The sequence below is a fragment of the Triturus cristatus genome, chromosome 6 (assembly GCF_964204655.1).
Source record: "Triturus cristatus chromosome 6, aTriCri1.1, whole genome shotgun sequence".
Taxonomy (NCBI): Eukaryota; Metazoa; Chordata; class Amphibia; order Caudata; family Salamandridae; genus Triturus; species Triturus cristatus.
This window is the reverse complement of record NC_140589.1, coordinates 1,068,869,390-1,068,887,522: the sequence shown is the minus strand read 5'-3', so window position 1 is coordinate 1,068,887,522 and position 18,133 is coordinate 1,068,869,390. Positions and strand designations below refer to the sequence as shown.

The 18,133-nt window shown below is 47.5% G+C and overlaps 2 protein-coding genes across 13 annotated transcripts in view; one reads left to right on the top strand and one right to left on the bottom strand.

Annotated features, from left to right (window-relative positions):
- TAF5L (TATA-box binding protein associated factor 5 like) overlaps positions 1-2,854 on the bottom strand; it is a 140,072-nt gene extending 137,218 nt beyond the window's left edge. For 5 of the 11 annotated variants that reach the window (XM_085611921.1, XM_085611930.1, XM_085611924.1 and 2 more), the window contains exon 1: positions 2,654-2,768. The gene's annotated coding sequence lies outside the window, so the exon portion shown is untranslated. Of the gene's footprint in view, positions 1-2,653 lie in introns of all 11 variants that reach the window. The other 6 variants (XM_085611926.1, XM_085611932.1, XM_085611923.1 and 3 more) reach the window with 4 other exon arrangements.
- A 94-nt stretch (positions 2,855-2,948) lies between these two features.
- The window catches only part of URB2 (URB2 ribosome biogenesis homolog), a 423,522-nt gene continuing 408,337 nt past the window's right edge, over positions 2,949-18,133 (top strand). For both annotated transcript variants that reach the window (XM_085611919.1, XM_085611920.1), the window contains exon 1: positions 2,949-3,083. The gene's annotated coding sequence lies outside the window, so the exon portion shown is untranslated. The remainder of the gene's footprint in view (positions 3,084-18,133) is intronic.

Sequence of the window (18,133 nt, the reverse complement as noted above, 5' to 3'; positions counted from 1 at the left end):
GGACTATACTGCATTCCTTTGTTGTTGGGTTCGTCCCACATACACTAAGGGGTTTTTAAGGGTTTCCCCTTCCTGTTTAGCACCATATCTACTATTATAGTCAAATACTCTATACGCACACTTGCTTGGCGCCACTACTTCCTATATACCCAATACCCTTTATGCAGACTGTGTAAACAACAAGCAAGTGTTGCTGGGTCTCCTGGAAGAGGCAAAGTCCGCTGCCACCCCCCACACATGACACATCTCTAAGCCTACCGGACTGCCCCGCCCCAAGCCATTGGCATGAATGGAGGGCCTCCAACTCCTCCCTGGGCCAAGCCAATAACACCCCAAATCCAAATGCCATTATGGCAGTGAGACACAGATCCTGCTCACCTGTGTGTTGTCACTGCCCCGATTTCTGTCTCCAGGTCGAAGCAATCTTCGCTCAGCCAAAACCATGCACAGAGCAAGGGCCATCCTCCCCCCACCCCCTTAAGGAAAACCACAGATTTGCCCATGTTTGCACGAGTACGAGCTGCCACTCCAGTACAATTTATTGCTAGCTGCTGAGCGTGGCCTTTTTTTTTGTCTCCCAGGTTGGCAGGGCGACGCCCATCTCCACCAGCTGCCCCTGATGAAAGCCAACTAGCATTGCGGCCTTGTATTGTTAATCAAATGCTCCACAAAGCCTACAGACTGAGAATGTGTGAATGACTCGCCTGACTGTTGCCAGTAAAGTGCCTGGGGAGTGTATCTACTAGGCTGGGCACTTCATTTCTCTTGAGGTGTGCCTTGGGGCTGAAGGTCTGTGGTTGGTTGGCTCGGGGACTGAAAGGGCACGGCCTGCAATGTCAGGCCACAGTTGGAGGGTGTGCCTGAGCAGGTGTAGGAGACTCCTAAACAGAGTCTGTATTCGCTCAGAAGTGTTTTTTCATTCCGACTTGCCGGTAGCAGTGGCACTTTTATTATTGGGTGCTCCTCGCCTAGCTGCCTCTCGAGCACTCGCCCCCTAATCACAGGGCTCTCTGGAGCCTTAAACACCCTGTGTAATCCTCCTGCAGTGCAGTAATTGCTGTGGTGAATTACAGCCCCCCCCCCCCCCCCCCCCAAGGACTAGAAGCCAAAGCGCTCCCACTGACACCCGATCTTTGCCAAGCTCAGAAAAATACAATGAAGCTCTCTCTTGGCCCTTAACGGTACCATCATATTTTTTTTTAAGCGGATTCAATTAAATAATTTTAAAAATCCAATTGGTCGCACACTGCTCGTCCTACCAGCGTGTTACCCCAAAGCATTGTGGTCCATGAAGTGAGCATCAGCGAGTGCGCCTCTGCCAGAGTCTTAAGCAAAAATCAATGCCGCGTTGGCCATCCCTGGACACGTGTTTCGAGGTTGTTGCCTCTCGTCAGCAGGGAACAGGCATGTGTGTAGGGTTGCTGCGTAGGCTGCCAAAAAATGTTCTCATGTCCGGTACGGCAGTGTGCGACCAATTGGATTTGTGTTAATATTCAGGCTCCCTTGAGCCGGTGGGGCTGACGAGCTCATGGTTACGCACCTGAGTGCCACGAGCGGTACTGGACCTGAGAACAATTTTTGGCAGCCTACGCAGCAACCCTACACACATGCCTATTCCCTGCTGACGAGAGGTAATAACCTCGAAACACGTGTCCGGGGATGGCCAACGCGACTTTAATTTTGCTTGATACTCTGGCAGAGGCGCACTCGCTGATGTGGACTTCATGGACCATAATGCTTTGGGGTAACACGCTGGTAGGACGAGCAGTGTGCGACCAATTGGATTTGTGTTAATATTCAGGCTCCCTTGAGCCGGTGGGGCTGACGAGCTCATGGTTACGCACCTGAGTGCCACGAGCGGTACTGGACCTGAGAACAATTTTTGGCAGCCTACGCAGCAACCCTACACACATGCCTATTTCCTGCTGACGAGAGGTAATATCCGCGAAACACGTGTCCAGGGATGGCCAACGCGACTTTAATTTTGCTTGATACTCTGGCAGAGGCGCACTCGCTGATGCTGACTTCATGGACCATAATGCTTTGGCGTAACACGCTGGTAGGACGAGCAGTGTGCGACCAATTGGATTTGTGTCAATTAAATAATTAGGTGGGAGCGTGAAATGAGGGTGTTCCACCTTGGACAGAGAAGAAGGTCTCTTACTTATGTTAGAACGCATACACCACCATACAGCTTGCTTAGTATTATACGAAGCCTGTTTTGAAGAAGGAATATTCAGTAGGAGAACACACACTCGTGGCTTTAAAAGGAGATACGCGGCGCCTTTAATAAACTTTCTTATCATACACTGAATTGCATAATAAAATACAATATTAAATATTTTTAATACGTATGGGTTTGATCATCCCCAGTGCTATAAATGGGGACGAATTCAATAACTTAATCATAGAATATTTGTTTCTCGCGGTGAAGGCTCTGAGCCGTCGGTTACAAATGGAAAAGCCAGCTGAGAATTATTTGTTCTGATAGCACGGTTCATTAAAAACATTGAAGTTCTGCTGAGAAAAGGCAGGTACTACCGTTAATTGACACAGACTGCCGACCAATAAACAGTTATACAATAATTAAATTAAAACCATTTTTCCTAGGCAGCCTAGTAGCTGCCACGCACAATGAGGTATTAGTACTCACTTCATCCCGACCCACTGGAGGTGAGTTTCTATAAAGGTGACCGACCACCTGTCATCTACTTACACTGGCCGTCGATTAATTCAGTATAATGTCCGTTGTCCGTCATCGATCTTTTAGCGGCTTACAGTTGTCCGTAATAGCAGCATTTCCGGGTCGCTTGACAGCCAATCCCATGGCTGAACATATTCTGGTACTCGACTGGATGTGGGAAGGACTCGTAATTGTGCAAAGTGACCTGGGATTGGACTATTTGCGTAACCTCGGCCAATCCTAGCGCGCTGCTCAGAATCCAGAAGTGCACATTCAAGAATTCCCACGTGTAGCTAGGGTGTATAAACACGCAGCATTCTCGCAGTTTGGATCGCTATGGATTTGTCTGCAGTATGAACTGCGGCGAGTCAGTTACCAATGGGACGGTGAACTTTAGCCGGTAGGTGACAGGCAGTCTCGTTCTGTGCATGTCTTAGTGCTTTCACCCGCGTTTGTAGATGGAGGGAACTTTGGGTTGGAGGGGGCTGACACGCCAAGCAATGTTGCGGAGCTAGTACTCCAAACAATTTGGGGCGGAGCCAATACAACAAAATAGTGACAAACCTCTTATGTTAAACCAGGGATCTCCATACTTTTCTGGAGTGAGAGCTCGTGCATTGTTACCAGAAACCTCCGCTCAATTGACTTTAAGCCTAATGTACATAAAGCCAGATATTCTGGTTTCTGTTGAGTAATTGACACCAAAATTCAGTGAAGTTTAAAGGATTTTTTATTCCAAGAAGTGGACCTCCACAGAGCACACCACCTTCAGTTCTACTCCCTGACTCACTAACCGCAGATAAGAATGCTGGCTGTCAGGGTGAAGGACTGAAGCATGGAACATATGATTTGAAAGCAAACAATAAGTAATAACTGGAAGACATTCCTCGCGCAAGAACACGAGGTATACAACTAACTTAAAGGGGAACGCAACACATCTTCCCCCTTAATAAATAATATACAATAAAGTTACAAAGTAATCATCAAATAGAAATCTGAAAATAATTCAATTAGATAGGTCATCACAAATATAATCTTCTAACCATTTCGGTGTAGTGTGTGTATGCAGAACGATCGCTAACATCGTCAATACTTGCATCAGATGTAACCGCTACTGCACTATAAACATCATCAGTAACATTAGTTGTATCAGCTCCACTTTTGCACCATCCACATCATCAACAACGTTAGTTGTATCAACTGAAATACCAGTGTCAACCACTGTTCCAGATGCTTCAGCACTAACACTAGTATCAACCATGCTGCTCTCCACAAAGGAAGATTCAACAGTAGTGCCAGCAATAGAAGACTCTTCAGCAGCTTGACAATTATCACTGGTATCGGCATGAACAACAGACTGAGTAATATTGGTACCATCAGAATCCCTGCAAATGAGATCATCATCAATAATAAAATACTGTGGTACTTTTCTTGACAAAGCAGGATCCTCGCTTTTCTTGTATAAAGGAATTTCACTTCTAAGAACTGCAATGCGTTTCAAATTCCATACCTTTCCATCGTTTAATTGCACAGCATTGCGAAAAAAAGTAATAATTTTTAAAGGTTCAGAATACTGACTTTCTCCCTTCTTTACCTTCCAAGGTTTTTTTTTACTTTAACCCAAGTACCCACACTAATGTCACATGATTTGACATTATGTTTATGGTCATACACCTCCTTGTTTTTAACATGCTTGTTCTCAATCCTAGACCTTAGAACATCCATGTATACACAAGGTTTGTGAACATCAAACATCCATTCTGGATTACATTTAGTACGAACAACTCTCCCTCTCATGATCTCAAATGGTGACACCCCTAAAACATCATGTGGAGAGGTTCTGTACATCCAAACAGTCTTGAATAATTGTGACTCCCAATCACTATTGTTACGAATGGCAGATTGTATGGCATTTTTTAATACTCTGTTAAAACGTTCAATCTTGCATTTCCCCTTGGGTTATATAATGATGTAGTGCTATGCCTTATGCTAACTTTATCAAAGTAATCTTTGGCAGTCTTAGAAGTAAATTGGACACCGTTGTCACTAACAAGTGGTGCAGGAAGTCCCTCACCAACAAAAAACGCAGTCAAAAAATCTAATAACTTCTCCAGAATTTACTTTATCAGCAATTTTTAGGTCTCGCCTGTGACAGCGCTTTAGCGAGACTTATAGTAAGCGAGTTTTGGAAGTGCAAACGAGTGCTTTCAGGCCTCCAAATACAGTGCATGTGCCCTGGGCGCGCGCACCATTTGGCAGCCTGAAAGCACTCGTTTTCTTTCACTTTCGCGGCCCCTTTGATGTGCCGCACCACTGTGCCCGCCCCCACTCCCCCTCCCACTCCCTCCTCGTCAACTTCAGTGCGCGCTTGTTGTTTGTTGTTCGCTGTGATTTATTGTGCGCATAAACATCGGCCGTTTTGCCCTGGACGTATCATGTTTTTAAACCGCACCTTGCCTCCATGCTACATTGAAGCCAGCATTGCAAGTTGCAGGCAGGCTAACTACAGTGTGCTGCGAGGGGACTGGGGGAGGGGTGAAGAGTTGGTTGAGTTTGTCAATGAAATGCTGAAACACAATTATTTCAAATGCCGATTTTAATTTTAAGCGTTTCTCCTTCGTTTCTAAAACGGGCCATTATTAAAAGAAAACAATTTTACAAAAATTCATGTAAAACACCATTCACTTCACGATACTTTATATATTTACAAATAGTTTGTGGCTTTCACATGCATTTATTTTTTGCTTTTTAGTTGTTTAATTAAGAAGGAACTTTGGCAACTGAGATTGCAGTATAGCTGCTGTTTTATCCAGCAAATCATGTGCATTTTTTGTAGACCTTCAAATTAAATGCCCACAAGTGTATAATTAAATTTAAAACATGAGTGAGAGTTTTTACTTTTCTGTGGTTTTTGTCTTTTTTATGGACGGTGTTGCTGGCATTTTTGTTTCAGTTTTGGGGTGCTTTTCCCTGCTGCCGTCCGCTTGGGAAGTGTGTGTGCCGTTGCAAATGTCAGCTGTATTCTAATGAAGCCAGGGCATTGTTTGTTCCTGAAGGGGCTGGCACATTCCAGGGCTCTACGGTTATTATGAGGCCCAGTGTGGGTGGCAACATTTGGTGTCTGCCTCTTGGGGCAGAGACTGGATTGGCAAGTTTCTCCGGCAAATAAGATCTTACCATGTCTCTGAATTCCCTTTAACAACAAGCATTTGCAATGCAATAGGTCTCGCATTTATACGAGTTTGAGCTATTGGCATTGTAAATGACAATGCTTTTTATTTAAGTTTTTTTTTTTAAAACATAAATAAAAGGCACTGTCATTTACAATGCCAATAGCTCAAACTCGTATAAATGCGAGACCTATTGCATTGCAAATGCTTGTTAAAACTGGCCACCTTGAGAAAAGGTCAATCACAGCTAACACATATTTGTGAAAACCAATGGGTCCCATTATATCAATGGCCACGATATGCCATGGTGATCTAGGAATTATTGGTTCGGCCAAAGGCGGTTTCAGAGTAACAAGAGTTTTATCAGAGTTAGCACACCAGACACAATTTCTAATAGACCTCTCAATAGATCAGTCCATTCCTGGCCACCAGTACCCTTGCTTTATTCTCTGCTTAGTTTTGACTACATCACCATGACCCTCATGACACATTTTTATTATATTATCTCAAAGTTGTGAAGGAGGAATGACTCTGTCTCCCCTCATGATGTTCCCATGTGATATAGAAAGTTCATCTCAAACTTCGCACAATTGTCTAAGTTCTTCTGTCAAATTACTTTTAGATGGCCAACCATTAGTAATGAAAATAAACATTTTCTGTAATAAATGGTCCTCCTTTATAAAACTTTTTCCATTTATTTTTGTCAATGTTAGGTAAACCTTGGTCATGAACCAGTGCAACTTGAATATTCTCCCATTCATGGTCTGAACTGTACCAAATTAGTGGGTATACGTGACAGAAAATCTGCCACTACATTCTCCTTACCAGGGACATAAACAATTTTGTAGATGTAGTCTTGCAATCTTAATGACATCCTAGCAATTCTAGGAGAAGCATTGAATAAACCTTCTGTGGTCAAAAGTTATTCCAATGGTTTGTGATCCGTGCGAAGGGTGCATGGCCTACCCCATACAAATGCTCTAAAGTGTTCAAGAGACCAGATACAAGCCAAAGTTGCTTTTTCTATATTACTGAAAATTTCTCTTCAGTGGGTGACAGAGCACGAGAAGTATAAACAATGATAAATTCCTTTCCCTCCTGATTGACTTGGGTAAGAACACCACCCAAACCTTTATTACCTGCGTCTACATTGATATATTCTTGAGTTCTGGGTCAAAAGCATTTAAAGCTGGTGAATTAGAAATCACTTTCTTAAATGTCCTCAAATTCTTTATCACAGTCTACAGACCAATTGAATCTGTTTTTGTTTTTTAGCAATTGGCGGATGTTGAAAATCTTACATGAGAAATTATGCACAAAGTTGGAGTAGAACTCCACCAACCCAATAAATGAATGTACTTCATCCTTATTCTTAGTATGAGGAGCATTTAACACAGAATCTACCAAAGCAGATTTGGTAGACACTCCTTCTCCACTGATGATATGTCCTAGATACGTAATAGACTTCACAGCAAATTTACATTTCGTGTTTAACAGTTAGGCCTTTTTGTTCCAGAAAACCTAAAACCTCCTTAAGCATGCAATCATGATCCTGTCTGTCCTTTCCAAAAACAAAAATGTAATCTTGGAAACATCGTACCTTGTCAAACTTACTGAAAAGTTGATGCATCAATCTTTGGAAAATCGCTTCAGCAGAGGCAAGACCAAAGGGTAATCGTTTATACTGAAAGCACCCTGAAGGAGTTATGAAAGCAGTTAAGGGTTTACTGTCATTAGTAAGTGGAATTTGATGATAGGCAGCAGATAAATCTATTGTAGAAAACCATTTGGCATCTTTAATTAAACTAAGCATTTCAGAAATTTTGGGCAGGGGAAACCTATCCACAACAATATTGTTGTTCAAATGTCTCAAAGCGATACAAAGCTCAATTTTCCATTACTGCGTCGTGCGACCACAATCGGAGAAATCCATTGCGAGGATTCAATAGGTTCTATTATATCAGCCTTAACAAGCTTTTCAAGTTCTAATTCTACTTCCTTTCTCAATAAAATAGGTATGTGCCTAACCGTGTGGACTTTTGGGCAAGCATCAGGTTTCAACACTATCCGGTGTTTAAAATCATTAATCTTACCAATTTCCTTACTGAATACCTTTGGAAACAAATCTAACATATTCATGCACAATTCTGTATTGTCATCTAATAACATGACAGGGTCGTCACTATTAGGGTTAAGTATTATTCCAAGGTTTCCCTGATCTTTCCAGCCAAGCACTGAAGGGCCCTTTTATGACATACAGTTTCCTATATGATTCTCTTCCTTTGAATCTAAACAAAAGAGAACTGTAACCAACCATATCTATCTACTCTCCAGAGAAGCCTTCAGGATGAATGTCCGGTGGAAGTAAATCATGCCCTGATTTATTTACAAATTTACCTACCTAAACTTCTTGTACGAAGGTGGAATCTGACTAATGGTTGCCCCCAACTTTTTGCCTGGTATTTGAGTGGTTTTTGACTAGTCTGGCTGGGATCCTGCTATCCAGGACCCCAGCCTATCTGCTTTCTCCCTAAAACTAATGTGAAGTACCCTAGGTACAAACTAATTGGATGCTGAGGATGCCCTGACAGTCCCTTGTAGATGGTACCCTAGGTACCCAGGGCATGGGTCCCTCAGTAGGCCTACCAGGGCTGCAGCACTTATTGTGCCACCCTGGGACAGCCATACAAACTGACACCACCAGACCACTACTGTAGTCTGGGTAAGGTGGTGCTAGCACCCCTTACAGGGATATAGGTACCCTATATCCCACCCCATTACAACACATATGCTCTCATAGGTCACCCCTATAGCAGGCCCTGCTAATCCAACAGGGCAGGGTGCTGAGGTGTGTGTGAGGGGGGACCCCTACATGAGTAGGGCCTCTCTGCAACCTTCGTAAATCCTTACTGGGTTGTTTGTAGTGTAACCATACCATATACCCTTAACCGCATTATAAGTAAATCGCGACATCGCGATAACTTGGGAATGGCTACACAGAACCATATCGTGTTTGGTGTCAAACATGTAGGAATCATACCCCCAGTCCAGCCATAGGCATGAGGGTACGATTCCCCCCTGCTAGAGGGGCGTGTAGTGGGTTCGGGGCGACAGAGACGTCACACAAGGCGGTTTAAGTCTGATAGACGTATGTTTATTTGTCAGATGGTGCACAGTCTTTATCACACAAGGAACTGTAGGTGGTCTGAGGTAGCCAGGAAGGTTGTCACACCGTAAGTCGTCTGCGGGCTTCGGACTCGTCGTCCCGGTCAGGTCTCTCGGTTCGGTCTGGTCTCTCGTCACCGTTGTTCCGAAAAGAATGAAAGGAAAGCAAGTATTAGGCGTGCTGCCTCGCTACCGCGAATGAAGGGGCCAGGAGTACAGTGGGGTCTTTTGACCAACAGGGCCAAACAGGTGAGTCCCTCTCTGCCACATCCCCTACCCCGTCACAGGGCGATATGGGAAAAGCGGTAGAATTTAGACACCAATTTAAAAGTGCACTAGTAGTACAAAATGGCTACTGCCCGCCACCCACACGACTCTGGCTGGCTGTTGCTGGGGAAAACCCCAGCCTTGCCAGCTGGACAATAGGGCTCCTGTGGCAGGGAGGGGCTAGCATCTCCCCAGACAGGATTATGTGGATTGGAACAGGGTGGGTGCACCAAATGTTCTTTCAGAGTTGCACGTAGGCAGCTGCAGAAGCCTTATTCTGCATACACCGCTTGGAACCGGTTCAGGGGCATCCTGCCCCTCGCCCAGGCGGGAAACACACAAAGGGGAGAGGGTGTAGCCACCCTTTCCCGCCTCACCAGCCATTGGTGGGCACTACTCTGGACACTCCCCTAATCTTGGGGATAAAAGTGAATAACGTGGCCCCAGAGCCTCAGATTAATCTTGTACTTCAAAGACTTGACCTTCGACGAGCTGCTGCCCAGCTGACTGAAGAAATCTCCCTTGGGATAAAGGAGTTATCCCCCTGCTTGGCAGGCACCTGAAACACTGCAAGTGACCCGGTTGGAACTTAGCTGCTCTAACGATCTTCGACGACCTCCAGCTCCCTTGAGGTGGATTTCCAGCGCATCCCAGAGGCCAGTGAGTGTGCTCAACGAGTTTGGGCACCGTGGACCCCGTGGGTGCCGAGATCTCCGATACCCCAGGACACCGGCCACCTCTTGCGTAGCACACGACCCTGACCAGTGGGGAAGTCGTGCTTTGGCCCAGTTCTGAGCCAACCACCCAGCAGCATCCGTGCCAAAGACCAGCGCCCCAGCACCTTCCGGTGGCCCGTGGGCGTCCTTTTACGCACTCCATTTTGCTGCCTTCCGCGGTCCCTTGTCACTTGACTTGTGGGCCCTAGCGGCGGACAATCTTGATTTTAAGCAGTTCCCCTGGTTGCTCCAGGCCTGCTCTACAGTCTCCCCAAAGGAGACCTCTCTCAGACCTCGTGGATCGGCAACAGTAGCAGATTTGTGTATGTTGCGTGGGTTGCGGTTGCCAAGGCTTAGTGGATCCAATCCAGACACTAACACCGCAGCGACCCTCATCCGACATGGGACAGTCGCCCTCCCGAAGCTGGCCTTCCTTGAAGCCTCCCGGAGCCCGTGGCTGCAGATCCAAGCTACACCACTTTCAACTTGAAGCACCCGACATCGAAGGGCTCTTTGCTTTGAGCCTCCTGGTCACTTTGCCGTGACCCAGACTCTGTCCCCTCTGCTTTCAGGTTCTTCTCTACAATCTTCACATCTTTGATCTTCACGGAATCATCGACGCTTTTGGCTAGCAGAACTTTTGACTCTTTTTCCATTGAAAAGCAGCCCGCGACCGACACCAGAATCGACCTATGCACCCGGCTTCCCTGGGGCAGGTAACAGTGGTACTACGGTACTCTCGGGGTAGTGGGCTCCTCAAAAGCTTAACTCCAAAGTCTTAACTTTGTATTACTGCTAGAAGTGTTTTTAATTGCTTTATTTCCAACCGCAACATTCTCCATAGACTTCAATAGAGATCCCGATAGCAGCTACTTCCACTGCACGTGCCTCCCGTGGGTCCCCTTCCTCATAACCAAGGGTGGATTCTTAAGGGGCCAGCGATCCTAAATGCTCTAGGCATTGTCTGCAGAATTGTCGTGGTTCTTATACCACTATTTTAGTATATGGTTTGGTCCCCCCCTGGGGCCCAATGTTAACAGTGCTATTTATTTGTATCTATCAATGCTTGTTTGATGTATAACTTTGCCTAAGCCTCATAAAGAGACTTGGGGATTCTGTCTAGAATAAACACATATATTTTATATATATACCTGTGTGGAATACTCTTTCATTTGGTCATTCAAGAGGTTATCCATGGTAAAACAATAAGCTTAACACTCCTTCAAGACTTAGCCTGAAGGCTGCTCTCCACAGCTACCACTAGGATAGCTTTCTTTAAAGGTTGTCTTTTAAACCTAACATCATAAGAGTCGAATTGGACTGGTGCAAGGTGGCCACTATAACTAGGGACCAGCATATTCCAGGCCAACTTCTCACACTTCTTCATTAACTATAGTGTAAGAAGATCCAGAATCTGCATATACTTGAACATTAACCCAAGATATGGAGTGGTGCACCACCAGATGTATAGACAAAGTTGTTTTTCAATAAGTCTTAAAGTCTTTCCTAGGTTTTCATACACAGTCCTTTATTACAAAATGGTTACTTTTCAGGAAATTGTCAGCCAGCGTGTTTCGTTCATAACAATGAACTTCTCCAGGGCTGAAAATTACAATATAGTATACAGAAATATATGTACAGAAACAAACGTTCATATATACATGACACAAGATTTGGGTGACATAGAGTTGAGTATGTAAAAGGGAAACAGTGGAGGTAGAGCAGTGGGATCAGCGATGCCTATGTGGCAGACGTCAGGAAGGTAGGCAGGGTAGGGGAAAATCAGGGGATGTAAAGGGAGCGGGAGGTTTAGTGAATTGAGAGCGAAAAGGAGTGTTTGGGAGACAGGTGAAAGACATGGTGTTATTTGCTAAAACCATATTCACTTATTAGTTTTGTTCTCACTGTACTATTAGTGTGTGAGCTACACGGTGTGTCCTGCAGGCGTGAGGTCCCAGTTATTGTCTCCTAGTTGTGTATAATAAAGGAGTTATAGGGTAAGCGGAGACCTATTCTGTGGTCTCGGGCATTGTAAGTTAGGAAATGAGCAATATATTAAAAATGGGTAAGTTTAGAAAGAAAAAAGGATGGATACAATAGGTCGCTACTGATATATTACAAAATAGGTGATATATATATATATAGGGTCAGAAGTATTTGGAGCAAAATGTGTGGCTTGGGGTATCTGCAGAAATACGTTCCTCTGTTAGTTACTAATGTATGATCTATGAGGATCCATGTCCCCCAATCTGGAAATGAGTAAATGAACAATAATAAGAGGAGTACATACCATATGATTAAGTGGCGTCTCGTACGCAATATGAGCGTGTACAGTGGTCTGCGTGGGCCTCCTTGATAAGGGCTCGCGGTCTGGTAAGAGAAAGATATGTATATGAGTAACCATTAATCGTGGTGATAATTTATGTGCGGGGCATGAGTGCATGCGAAACTGCGATATCTGGAAAAGTCCGCGTAATACAAGTGAAAAGGTGATATGAAGTGGTAGCTGTATCAGCTAGATATTAAACACAATGGTTTCTTTTTGTTATCTGCTTGCTTATCAATAATGTTTAACAAAAATATTTCTCTAGACTCATAATCACTGCTACTAGTATTCTCAGTGTCTGTGATTATATGAGAAGAGAGCTTTTTGACTAAATGTTTCTCATCATCAGAACTAGTCTAATCACCATCAACACATTTCACTTTGGAAAACTTTTTCCTGTGACAAACTTTGGCATACTGTCCAACAATATTACAATTCGAGCACCTTTGTTTCAATGCAGGACAACATTTGCTAGAAGCTAAATGTAAACTATTATCACAGCGATAACATTTAAGATTCTTATTCTTTTTGAATGAATCGTATTTTAACGACTTAGTATTAAACTTTCTGTTCTTGTTAGTATTTACCTTTTAATTTTGCTGATGGTAACTTCAGTTTTATCTTCCAATTTAGCATCATTTTTAAGAACTTTTGCGCTGCAGCTGGATAACTCTGCTTTCCTCACAAGAGCCAAAATGTCTTTTAAATCTGCATCACCATTGATCCATAAACGATCCTGAATGGATGGGTCTCTAGTGTGCATAGCCACTTGGTCTCTAATGAATTGATCTTGTAAATGATCAAATTTGCAGTCATCAGCAACAAGTCTAAGAGTAGATAAGTAATCATCAAAAGTATCATTCGGTTCTTGCTTTCTATGAAAGAATTTATATCTTATTATTCCATTGCAGACTTTGGGAACAAAATGGTTATCAAAGTCTTTCAAAATCGCAATAAATTTGTAGTGTCTCCACTTACAACCCCTTTTTGCATGCGATCATAAGCGTTTAGCCCTCCTGGGCCAATTGAATACAAGAAAATCGTTTTTTTTTTTCTATCCGCTTACATTTTGTTGTCTTCATCAACAGCTTTAATAAAATTTAAAACATATTCCTTCTATTCTAACCGTTTCATGGAAGGCGCAACCCCCGTAGGCCAGAAAGGTTGTGGAGGCTGAATAGTGAAATTCTGTTGTGTTGCCATGACAAAGTATTACGAAGTGAATAGTAAAAGCACAACAAAATAGAGAAAATATGAAATAAATGAAGGTACTACTTGAAATAAATTTAAAAGTACAGTACCAGTAGTGGCATGCCGTGAATAAATACGATGAAAGTGGCTTTCCGTAGCGAAGGAATTAAAGTTTTGTGGTCCGTGTGTGAATCCAAGATGGCATCACGCAAATTGCCCTGGTACGTGACCTTTGATGACGATAGACGCGTAAGAAAGAAGCTGACAAACGTGGTGACGAACGATGCGTGTCAGTGCAGAAGTGAACAGTTGAGCCCCAACATTCGATCAGACTCACGCTGTCGACTCGTACGATCAGCATCTTGGTTTGAATAATACTTCAACAAAAGTAAGTTGAAAACAAAACACTTCTTTTTGTTGAAAATTCCAGCGTTGAAGAAATACTTGTAGAAATCTGTATAAAATCCACAGTATCAACGTGAAAAAAATCAACCATAAATTCTGGAATTCCATAAAAAATTCAGTATTTGAAGGTCGTGGCCGGGAGCGTCAAGATGGCAGTCGCACTTTAGAAGTGCTCTGGACCCCTCCATCATCCGCTCCTTATCCGCGCCATCAGGAGATCCCTTACCTTCGGAACCGCTTCCCTGACTGCCGAGGGCTCTGGAGCCCTGTTTAGGCGCGACATTGGGAGCCTCTGAGCGCCAGAATCCGCTGCTGAGCCAGGAACCTGTATCGAAGCCTGCACAAGATGGCGGCCATGTGGCGGTGAGCCCTTCATCCGCCCCAGGCCTCTGATCGCCTTTGAGCCCCGGAGCTGCCGCGTGTGGTGAGAGCGGGCTTGCACAGCCGTGGGCGCCGCGGGGACCCTGGAGCTGCCTGGCGTCCTGAGATTGGCTGCTGAGTGGTGCGGGTGCCGCGACCTGCTAGCACGGAGGGCCGGCCCGGGGGCGGCTCGGAGGGGATGGCCGGCGGCGGTGAGAGGCGCCGAGAATCCTCTTCCTGAATCCCGGTGCTGCCTTTGAGGCCGGGATTGCCCGCAACGCACTGCTGACGGCCGATCTTCGGGAGCTGCCTGTGCCGTCCCACTCTGCTCTGCGGTCCAGGGCGCTCCACGCTCCTCTGATGCTGGTGAGTGCCCATTGTATGGAGGGCTGGGGGCGGCCTGACAGGATCTGTGCATCATCATCATCTTCTGCTGCATCTGGGACCAGCCGGCTGACTATCTGTGCACAACAGCTTTGCCCCGAGCCAGCACCTGCCACCTGTGTTGCGCTGCGGGGGCTCTGTGGGCCTTGCGTGCTGCGGGATCTGGACTGAAGGGCTGCACCAGCTGTCCCATGTGGCGCTCTTGGACGCCATCTTCCCTCTATGTTGTCCTTTGACTGTGGCCCCGCGAGGGGTATTGGCAGCACGGGGAGGACCTTGGAGCGGCGGCCACCAGGTCGGGTGGCGGTGTTTTGCATCCCTGGGTCCTTCGCATTAATCCTTCAGGCCCTGCTTGGGGTTGGGCACTCTCATCACATCCTGATAGGTCATTTGCTGGCATCGCCCTGTGGACACGAGAGCCCCTTACTCCTCCGAGATCTGTTCCCGCAACGCTGTCAGCGACAACTGGGCGCAGCATCTGGTGGGTGCCGGCCCTGGAGTTGCTACCCTGCCCGCCGGCGGTGCTTCCTGACGGCTACAATCTTCTGCGTTGCCTCGGCAACACACGGAGGCGCAGGGACGTCACACCTCACAATTGACTGCTTGGCGTTCCATGGACATGGTGTCCGGCTAGCCCACGCACGGAGCCCCCTCCCCCCCCCCCATGGGTTGCTGATCTGCTGGTCACTCATCCCCCTCCACTGGGAGGCTGCTCCCCGCATATGCCAGCGCCCTTACCGGCGTGCACGTCACCATCTCTGGCACTGCGGACTAGGCCGTGGGGCGCTTGGCTCTGCCGCTGGTCCTGGTCCCCCCCGTGCTGCACGCCTTCCCGGGGTCACTCTCTAGTTCCGCTTGATAGCCTTTCGGACTGGTGAAGGTTCTTAGGCCTTGTGTGGGGTGTTTATGGTTCCGGGTCCCTCGGCCTGGTCCCCGGACTCTCGGCGGAGGTAGGATCACCTGGCCGCTATGGGGACAAGGGCCTCAGGCCCACGCAGGCCCCCACCCAGACGAAGATGGACCGGTTCACCACCTCTGACCTTGACCCCCCGGGGCAGGCGGCTGGGGCTCCCTCTCTGCCCCAGGACAGGGACCTGAACACCATTCTTCAGGCAATCAGTGCCTCACAGGCGTCCGTCGAGGGGAAGATTAGAGAAATCAAGGTGGACGTCTCCCTCCTCCGACAAGATCTCCGCAACGCCACCGGGCGACTCACGGAGGCAGAGTCCCGCATATCCGCAGCGGAGGACGACATCTCGCAATTGAAGGAACAGGTAGCTCACCTCTGCACCCACACCAAGGAACTCCACCGACGTGCTGAAGATGCTGAAAATCGCGCACGTCGCAATAATCTCAGCCTGGTGTGATTTCCCGAAGGGGTCGAGTCGACTCCGGTGGCTGCCTTCTTTGAGGCCTGGTTTACATCATGAATGCCCAAGGACGCTCTCTCTCCCTGGTTCGTGGTTGAGAGAGCCCACCGTTCTCTCGCTCCCCGGCCGCCCCCAGGAGCTCCATCTCGCCCCATCATACTGAAAGTCCTAAATTTTAAAGACCGGGACGCCATTCTGCGGGCGGCGCAGGCCCATGGTACCCTCAGGTTCCAGAACCATACCGTTATGGTATTTGCGAACTACACCAGGGAGGTGCAAGATCTCTGTCGTTCTTACATGGACGTTAAAAGAAACTGCGCGCCCTGGGCCACCAATACCAGCTGCAGTTCCCTGCGCGCCTCCGAGTCATCTTCCAAAACAAAGCCCAATTTTTCGACACGCCCCAGGTGGCATGGACATGGCTGACCAAAGAACGTCCCCTCCGCCAGAGGCGGGACCCTTCCCCGGGCTCTCAACCCGTGGGGCCGCGGTTACCGAGGCGCCGGCGGCGCACGCACTCGCGCAGGGGGCGCCGGTCTCGGGCAGCGGTATCCAGGTCCCCAGGCACGGCAACCCATGTACTACGTGACTCGCCCAGCCACTCGGGCTCTCCACACCGCATCAGGCATCGATCCGTCGCCGAGCCACCAGGGACATCCTCATTGCCGACCCGGGAGGGTTCCCCCGGGATTGACCCAGACCTCTCCCGCCCTCCTACGCTATAAGGTTTCATTGAGCTAGGTCTGCTGCTTCTCGGTCACTAGGTGGGATTCTCGCCTGACGACGATCATGAACATTGACAGAGTTTCACGCTCACCTCCTAGTTCCATTGGCCGAACCACGGTTCATCTGTCCATATGGGGGGTCCTCCACCCAACCAACCCGAGCGTTTTAGTTTGGTTACTGCGCCGACCCACCTGGGGCCAGGTACAACCTTACTGCATGTGCTCATCCACGCGGAAGCAGGCTCCCATGCGCGCTCCCATGTCCCTGTAAGGATGTACGACTCAGACCCACGTTCCACCCGCCATGACCGACACAAATACTCCTAGGGCATCCCTTCATGTTTTATCGTGGAATGTTAGTGGTCTATTGGACCGGGTTAAACGTACGTCAGTCCTGCGCTACGCGCAGCGCCTTAGCGTGGACGTCCTCTTACTTCAATAAACGCACCTGATGGGTAACTGTTGCCCCTTCCTGGCACGCTACGGGTACGACTGTGGCACTCCGGCTTCTCCAGGGGTTCCCGAGGGGTGGCTATTCTCCTAAAATGTACCCTGCCATTTGTACTCACACACGTCTTTCACGACCCTCAGGGCTCATCGGTGACCCTTAGCGGCTTGCTGGCCGGCTCCCCCCTACACCTTATGTCTATTCCCCCCCCCCCCCTCGCTGCTGGCAGCTACCATTAAAGACACTGCGGCTCTTCTGAATGATTTGCCTCTGGGACCCACTGTCATTGGGGGTGACTTTAATGCGGTCTCTTTCCTGGCTGTTGATATGACTGTCCCTCCCTCCACCACTAGACTGGCGCAGGCGAAACAGCTACTGAGCTGGTCCGAGTCTCTGGGCTTATGTGATGCGTGGCGCATCTGGCACCCCCGTACCGCCCAATTTACCCACACCTCGGCAGCGCACCATACACAGGCACGCATAGAAGCAATTTTTGTCCCCTCAGTTGACTGCTCTGGGATCATAGATGTCCGGATCTTTCCTAGGGGGATCTCTGATCACTCTCCAGTGCTTCTTAGTACAGGGGCTCCCCACCCCTCTGCCCACCAAACATGGAGACTCAACGCTTGGTTCTTCCAGGACAGAGAATTCGAAAAGGTGGTTGGGACGGAACTCAAGCAATACTTCCTTACCAACGATGGCTCGGTGGCTTCTCCGGGTACCTTATGGGAGGCGGGGAAGGCTACCATTCGGGGTGTTGCAAAGGGTCCGCTTAGGAGTCAGACAGGCGCAGCTGCAGGAAATTACCTCGCGGGAGACGCAAGCGCTCCGCCTTGAGCAATCACTTTCCCTGTCCGACGACGCGGTCCAGGTCCGACAACTCGCTCATCTTCGGGCTGAGATCAGGCAGCTATCCCTAGATG